The sequence below is a fragment of the Moschus berezovskii genome, chromosome 17, assembly GCF_049115385.1.
Source record: "Moschus berezovskii isolate FMDL1 chromosome 17, NW_MosBer_1.0, whole genome shotgun sequence".
NCBI classification, from domain to species: Eukaryota; Metazoa; Chordata; class Mammalia; order Artiodactyla; family Moschidae; genus Moschus; species Moschus berezovskii.
In genome coordinates this window covers 42,736,808-42,745,594 of record NC_142476.1, presented here as the reverse complement: position 1 = coordinate 42,745,594, position 8,787 = coordinate 42,736,808, and positions in this window count along the sequence as shown.

Sequence of the window (8,787 nt, the reverse complement as noted above, 5' to 3'; positions counted from 1 at the left end):
TTGGCATGTGGGACCTTAGTTCACTGACCCGGGATCGAACCCACATTTCTGCCTGCTGCTGGCAGGGGCTGGCATCTTCCAACTCCCTGAAGGATGGGTTGAAAGAATGTAGGCTCAAACTACAGTTTTTTAAAAAAGTAAGATAAAAAATCACCAATAGTTTGAGGCTACATTTTTTCAGACCATCCTTCAGGGAGTGGAAGATGCCAGCCCTGCCTACAGCAGGCAGAGCCATGTTTTCAAGCAGCCTCACTCTCTTTCAAGGGAACCAGGGTGTCTTCCCAGGGTCCAGTCCCCTCTGGGTCACCCCATGTGTCCTCCAGCTCAGCCTGGTCTTCACTCCCACACCATCCGCTAGTCTGGCCCAGCTCAGAGTTTCAAAGGAAACTGGAACCCTGTTTTGAGTTGAGGTCTCCTGCCTGTTTCAGTGTCACATGTTGCTGCTTTTTCTCCAGTCCATTCGAGGGACATGTCTAGACTTGAAGCTCTGGGTTCTGCGTTTCACAGAAGGTTGAATCTGCCATCTTGGTTCCCACTCCTGACTGTTATCTTGAATCTAAAAGGAGGGGGCCCCTCTTGGAATCAGAGGCTCTGAGAGCCAGCAGGGTCCCGTGTACCATCCTGGAGGGCCCTGTAGGAACAAAGGTGCCAATGAGAGCATGAGGGGCAACACTGCCAAGGCTTTGGTGCCTGTCCCACATCACTAGAGATACAGACAGTACAAGGGTAACCCTGAATCATGAAACAAATGTAAGAAAATCAAATATCAGTCGTTCCCAGATGGTTACGTTAATGCTTTCTTTATGCATGTGTGTGCTCAGTCCTGTCTGACACTTTGTGACCCCATGGACTGTAGCCTGCCAGGCTCCTCTGTCCATGGGATTTTCTCAAGAAGACTGGAGTGGGTTGCTAGTTCTTTCTCCAGGAGATCTTCCTGACTCAGGGATTGAACCTGGGTCTCCTGTGTCTCTTGCATTGCAAGCAGATTCTTTTTTTTTTTAACTAAAATCTAGACTTTATTTGTTTTTGCCAGATTTTTTACCTCTCTTTTTCCTTTTTTAAAAATTAATTTGTTTTAATTGGAAACCAATTATTTTACAATATTGAAGTGGTTTTTTGCCATACATTGACATGAATCAGGCACGGGTGTACATGTGTCCACCATCCCAAACCCTCCTCCCACCTCCGTTCCCATCCCATCCCTCTGGGTTGTCCCAGTGAACCGACTTTGAGTGCCCTGTTTCATGCATCAAACTTGGAATGGTCATCTATTATACATACGGTAATATACATGTTTCAATGCTATTGTCAAATCATCCCACCTTTGCCCTCTCCCACAGAGTCCAAAAGTCTGTTCTTTATATCTGTGTCTCTTTTCTGTCTCGCATAGGGTCATCGTTACTGTCTTTCTAAATTTCATATATATGTGTTAATATACTGTATTGGTGTTTTTCTTTCTGACTTACTTTACTCTGTTTAATAGGCTCCAGTTTCATCCACCTCATTAGAACTGATTCAAATGCATTCTTTTCAATTGCTGACTAATATTCCATCGTGTATATGTACCACAACTTTCTAATCCATTCGTCTGCCAATGGACATCTAGGTTGCTTCCATGTCCTAGCTATTGTTAACAGTGCTGTGATAAACAGTGGGGTACATGTGTCTTTTTCAGTTCTGCTTTCCTTTGTGTGCATGCCCAGCAGTGGGATCGCTGAGTTGTATAGAAGTTCTATTTCCAGTTTTTTAAGGACTCTCCACACTGTTCTCCATAGTGGCTATACTAGTTTACATTTCTACCAACAGTGTAAGAGGGTTCCCTTTTCTCCACACGCTCTCTAGCATTTATTGTAGACTTTTTGGTAGCAGTGCAGCAGATTCTTTACCCACTGAGCCAATGCTTTCTTTGGGATCTATTAAACTCTTTCTTAATTTCTTCTTCTGTTTTGGTATCTCTCTAGTAGTAGTGTCTTAAGTCTGTCTGTTGAGTGGTTCAGCTCTTAGGGACAGCCTCCAGTTCCACCCTGCTTCATTTGTTGCTATTGGGTGTAGTTTTATATAGAGCAATTTGGTAAAGGGAACCCATGGTCTTATTCAGATAATCTTTCTTTCTCTCTTTTATTTTGGCTGCACTGTGCAGCTTGCGAAATCTTATTTCCCTAACCATGGACTGAATGTGGGCTACAGCAGTGAAAGTGCTGAGTCCTAACACCAAGGAGTTCCTCAGATCCTCTTTGGCTTGCTGATTTTTACCCCTATCATCTGCTGAGAAAGGATTATCAAAACCTTCCAACTGTGGTGCAGAACTATTTCCCTCTTCAGTTCTGTAAATTCTGCTTTATGTGTTTAGGAGATCTATTACTGGACACTATGCATTTAAGATGGTCATCTCTTTCTCATGAGTCAATTATTTATCTTAATGAAAGATCTCTCTCTTTTATCTTTTTGGCCTTAAAGTCTATTTTATCTGATATCTGATAGTCACTTTTACCTTCTTATGCTTCTATTTCATGGCATTTCCCCCCATCCACTCATTTTCAATCTATTTGTGTCTTATATTTAAAGTGTATCTCTCATAAATAGCATATAGTTAGCAAGAGAGTTCCAGAAAAACATCTACTTCTGCTTTATTGACTATGCCAAAGCCTATGGATCACAACAAATTGTGGAAAATTCTTCAAGAGATGGGAATGCTAGACCACCTGACCTGCCTCCTGAGAAATCTGTATGCAGATCAAGAAGCAACAGTTACAACTGGACATGGAACAACAGACTGGTCCCAAATCGGGAAAGGAGTATGTCAAGGCTGTATATTGTCACCCTGCTTATTTAACTTATAAGAAGAGTACATCTTGTGAAATGCCAGAATGGATGTAGCACAAGCTGGCATCAAGATTGCTGGGAGAAATATCAATAACCTCAGAAGTGCAGATGACACCACCCTTATGGCAGAAAATGAAGAGGAACTAAAGAGCCTGTTGATGAAAGTGAAAGAGGAGAGTGAAAAAGTTGGTTTAAAACTCAACATTAAAAAAACTAAGATCATGACCTCCGGTCCCATCACTTCATGGGAAATAAATGGGGAAATGATGGAAACCATGACAGACTTTATTTTCTTGGGCTCCAAAATCACTGCAGATGGTGACTGCAGCCATGAAATTAAGATGCTTGCTCCTTGGAAGAAAAGCTATGACAAATCTACACAGCCTATTAAAAAGCAGAGACCTTACTTTGCTGACAAAGGTCTGTCTAGTCAAAGTGATGGTATTTCCAGTGGTCATGTATGGATGTGAGAGTTGGACCATAAAGAAGGTTGAGCACCTTCTTTTGAATTGTGGTGTTGTGAGAGTCCCTTGGACTGCAAGGAGATCTAACCAGTCAATCCTAAAGGAGATCAGTCCTGAATATTCATTGGAAGGACTGTTGCTGAAGCTGAAACTCCAATGATTTGGCCACCTGATGCGAAGAACTGACTCAATGGAAAAGACCCTGATGCTGGGAAAGATTGAAGGCAGGAAGAGAAGGGGATGATAGAGGATGAGATGGTTGGATGGCATCACTGACTCGATGGACATGAGTTTGAGCAAGATCCAGGAGTTGTTGATGGACAGGGAAGCCTGGTGTGCTGCAGTCCATGAGGTCACAAAGAGTCAGACATGACTGAGCGGCTGAAATGAACTGAACTGGGGCTCAGTTGGTAAAGAATCCAACTGCAGTGCAGGAGACCTGGGTTTGATCCCTGGGTTGGGAAAATCCCCTGAAGAAGGGAAAGGCTACCCACTCCAGAGAATTCAATGGACTGTATAGTCCAGAGAGTCATAGAGTCAGAACTGAACTGAGAGTCTCCTAATCTTGATGAGCTCCTCTGGTCCCTTTTATCTTGCCTTCGGTGGTTTCCTAGCTGCTGCTCCTCCATTGATTAGCAACAGTTTGAATCTGCCCTTTGGAAGTCAGGGAAGGTCATGGAGGCTGGAGTCTTGCCTACAAGAAATGGGGGACAGAAAGGCCTAGAAGCTGCACAGGGCCCTGCTTGGCATCAGGAGTAGAAGCCAGGGTGGCTTATTCAAGAGCAGCAGAGGCCAGATCCTTGGGGCCTGTGCTCTTTGTGATGGGGAATGACCATTAGAACAGTGTCAGAGATCTGGGCTGGAGCTGTTGCAGGAAGGGAGACCCCTTTAAGGGACCAAGAGCAGGCTCTTGCGTAACACTTGGAAATGAATTGTCTAGGAGACACACAAACTGACAAAGCAAGATACTTTATTGGGAAGCGGCACCCAGGTGGAGAGCAGTAGGGTAAGGGAGCCCAGGAGAACTGCTCTGCCACGGGACTCAAAGTCTCCAGTTTTTATGATGATGGGATTAGTTTCCGGGTTGTCTTTCTTTGGCCAATCACTCTGATTCAGAGTCCTTTCTGGTGGCGCATGCATTGCTCAGCCAAGATGGGTGCCAGTGAGGAGGATTCTGGGAGGTGGTTGGACACGTGGTGTCTCCTTTTAACCTTTCCTGAACTCTTCTGGTTGGTGGTGGCCTATTAGTTCTGTGTTCCTTACCAGGACCTCCTATCTTAACATAACTCATGTAGACGGTTACTACTACATGGTGCCTGGCCAGGGTGGCCGGTACCAGTCAGTGTTTCCCCTGACAGAGCCAGAACCCCCAGTGGCAGCTACTACTGTCCTGGTCTCCCAGGTGCTGGCCTCAAATAGCAGAGTCACTTCCCCAGTTCTGAAAGCCAGGAGTCCAAGGTCAAGATGTTAGCAGGGCTGGTTCCTTCTCAGGCTGTGGAAGAAGTACCTCCAGGCCTCTCACTGAGCCTCCAGTCCCCTGGGGCTCCTTGGCTTTGTTGATTTAGAAAAAATTGCACAACGTGAGAGCTGTGAGTTAAGTTATATCTGGGGTGAGATGAGGACTGCAGCCTAGGAGACAGCACCTCAGAGAGCTCTGAGAAACTGCTCCAAAGAGGTTGAGGGAGGGGAAGGTCAATATATATATATGATTTTGGTGAAGGGGGAGTTCATGTTATCAAGCACTTATCTTTGCAAAAAAGTTTTCTGCAGAGTCACAAGGAGCTGATGTCACCACAAAGGGATGTAGTGCTTTGCTAGTTATGAGGATAGGGCTTACAAAATGCCTAACTATTGGAAGACCTGTTCTGCCAGTTTTTCCCAGAGCCCAGAGTGCCTCACTGCTGCTCTCCACTCTGACATCCCTTCAGGGCATGCTGAAGGTCAGCAGCTGCAGTGGCACATGGCTCGATCCTTGCAGAGGTTGATGGCAAGTGCCAGTGTGTAGTTGACAGCTTGTTAGAAGCATCACCCTGTCTTCTTCTTCATCTTCACATGACACCTCCCCGTGTGGTGTGCCTGTGTCCACATGTCCCCTGTTTATAAGGACCCCAGTCCTACTGGACTAAGGGCCTGACTCCAGTGTGACTTCACCTTAACCCAACCATTAACCGTCTGCAACGACCCTGTTTCCTTAAAAGGTCACATTCACAGGTCCTGGGGTTTAGGACCTCAACACATGAATTTTTTAGGAGACAAGATTCAACCCATAACAACTCCCCCCGTCAGTAATATTCAGTGCAGAGTGCCCTCCAGTGCAGATTCCCCAGCCTTGGGCCACCTGAAACGTGCCTGGCATGTAGCAGTATTTGGTCAAATGCATGAATGATCATTTTTGTCTTATGAGAATCCCTGGTGAAAAATGCAGTAAAAAGCTGAGGACATTCCAGCTTGTTTTCCAGCTTGAAGTCAGTAAATACTTAAGGCCAACCAGTAACAAACAGCAGGCTTGTTCTGGTGCCAGGGATCAGTTCAGTTCAGTTCAGTTCATTTCAGTCGCTCAGTCGTGTCCGACTCTCCGCGACCCCATGAATCACAGCACGCCAGGCCTCCCTGTCCATCACCAACTCCCGGAGTTCACTCAAACTCATGTCCACAGAGTTGGTGATGCCATCCAGCCATCTCATTCTCCGTCGTCCCCTTCTCCTCCCGCCCCCAACCTTTCCCAGCATCAGAGTCTTTTCCAGTGAGTCAACTCGTCGCATGAGGTGGCCAAAGTACTGCAGTTTCAGCTTTAGCATCAGTCCCTCCAATGAACATCCAGGATTGATCTCCTCTAGAATGGACTGGTTGGATCTCCTTGCAGTATAAGGGACTCTCAAGAGTCTTCTCCAACACCACAGTTCAAAAGCATCGATTCTTCGGCGGTCAGCCTTCTTCACAGTCCAACTCTCACATCCATACATGACCACGGTGCCAGGGATAGCAAGGTGAAAATGAGACCTCTGTTCCCTTAGAGATTGGCCCCTGGCCTGAGATATTTTGTCTTCACTTTTATTTTACTCAACTGTGACCCCTGAATGTATCCTTCATTCAGAATCTAGAAATAGGATCTGATCACCAATGGGGCAGCTGCTTATCCAATATTCCTTTCTTTCTGTAAACAGATCCCTGGGTTTTAGGCCTGGCAGGGATTAACCCCACTAAGACATTTCCAAGCCATGCAAAAGGAGTCATTCACTTTCCAGAGAGCTCTTTAAATAGAGAGGGTCTGCTAATGTTCAAGTTGTGATCAGACTTCCCTTCCTTTTTAGGGCTAGATACTATTCCATTGTATAAATAGACCACATTTTGTTTATCCCAGTGGTCATCCATAGATGAACACTTGGTTGCTTCCATATTTTGGTTCTTGTGAATAAATCTGCCATGAACCCAAGAACATGAGTTTTCAGCTGTTGACTAAAAAGATGCACAATGTGAGAGTTGAGAGATCAGTTTTATTTGGGGCAAAATGAGGACTGCAGCCCAGGAGACCACACCTCAGGTAGCCCTGAGAGACTGCTCCAAAGAGGTAGTGGGGGAAGGTAAATAAATAAGATTTTGGTGAAAAGGGAGTTCAGTGCAATCAGTGCTTACTTTACAGTAGGTTTTCTGCTAGTCACGAGGGATAGATGTCACCATGAAGGGGGTTAGTTCTTTTTTTAGATATGAAGAGATGCAAAGATTGATCATGAAATCAGTTCCTGAAAATATCTAACCATCTAAAGACCTTTCTACCAGATTCCCTGGAGCATAGAGTGCCCTACTCTTCACCCTGAACTGTCTTCAGGGTGTGTCGAAGGTCAGCAGCTGCAGCAGCGCAACGTTCAATCTCTGCAGAGGCACATGGCAAGTACCAATTTGTAGTTGACACAAGCATCACTTCCAGGCTCCGAATCATTCTTGGTCTTTTTAAAAAATATTTGTTTATTTATTTATTTGGCTCCTCAATTAAAAGACATTCCTTGGAAGAAAAGCTGTGACAAACCCAGACAGTGTATTAAAAAGCAGAGACATTACTTTGCCAACAAAGGTCCATACGGTCAAAAGGTTTTTCCAGTAGTCATGTATGGATGTGAGAGTTGGATCATGAAGAAAGCTGAGCGCTGAAGAATTGATGTTTCTGAACTGTGGTGTTGAAGAAGACTCTTAGAGTCCCTTGGATTGCAAGGAAATCAAACCAGTCTATCCTAAAGGAAATCAACCCTGAATATTCATTGAAAGGACTGATGCTGGAGCTGAAGCTCCAATCCTTTGGCCACCTGATACAAAAAGCCAACTCATTAGAAAAGACCTTGATGCTGGGAAAGATTGAAGGCAGGAGGAGAAGGGGACGATGGAGGATGATATGGTTTGATGGCATCACTAACTCAATGGACATAAGTTTGAGCAGACTCCAGGAGCTGGAGATTGACAGAGAAGCCTGGGGTGCTGCAGTCAATGGAGTCGCAAAGAGTTGGACACGATTGAGCAACTGAACAGCAGTTTATCTGGCTGCACTGAGCTGCAGTGATCTGCACATGGGGTCTTCGGTTGTGGCATTCGATCTTCAGTTGTTCACGTTTTTACTGCACATGGCGGGGACTTTGTGCTGTCCTGGGCCAGGCGCTTCCCTCTCCAGGGCAGGATGGTGCCTTAGTCCTCGTGCAGCACTGTCCCCACTGAGCCTGGGACGGCCACACATCTGTGCTTGAGAGACACTTTTAGATTGACTGGTTCACAAGCCGTAACCCCCCTTTTCTCTCAGTTTGCTGTAAAGCTGTACCCTGTGTAGAAAACTTAGTTGCCCTTTGGATATCAGAAGCTCTATACTTCGCCCAGATTAACTTCTATAACATCTAAAATGTCCTTCTATCTATTAATAGAGATGACCTCCTTAAAAGATGTAGATGGATCTTCCCTGGTGGCTCAGTGGTTAAGAATCCACCTTGCAATGCAGAGGATGCAGGTTCAGTCCCACCCCTAGTCGGGGAACTCAGATCCCACGTGTAACTGCTCAGCTAAGCCCAGGCGCCACAACTACTGAGCCCACAGTCCACGACTAGAGAGTCTGTGCACTGGAACGAAAGGTCCCACATGACGTCACAAAGATCCCACGCCACAATTGAGACCCATCACAGGCAAATAAATAAAAATTATGTTCTGGTCCCACCACTTCATGGGAAATAGATGGAAAAACAGTGGAAACAGTGTCAGACTTTGTTTTTTCGGGCTCAAAATCACTGCAGATGCTGATTGCAGCCATGAAATTAAAAGACGCTTGCTCCTTGGAAGGAAAGTTATGACCAACCTTGATAGTATTTTAAAAAGCAGAGACATTACTTTGCCAACCAAGGTCCGTCTAGTCAAGGCAATGGTTTTTCCCGTGGTCATGTATGGATGTGAGAGTTGGACTGTGAAGAAAGCTGATCGCCAAAGAATCGATGCTTTTGAACTGTGGTGTTGGAGAAGACTCTTGAGAGTC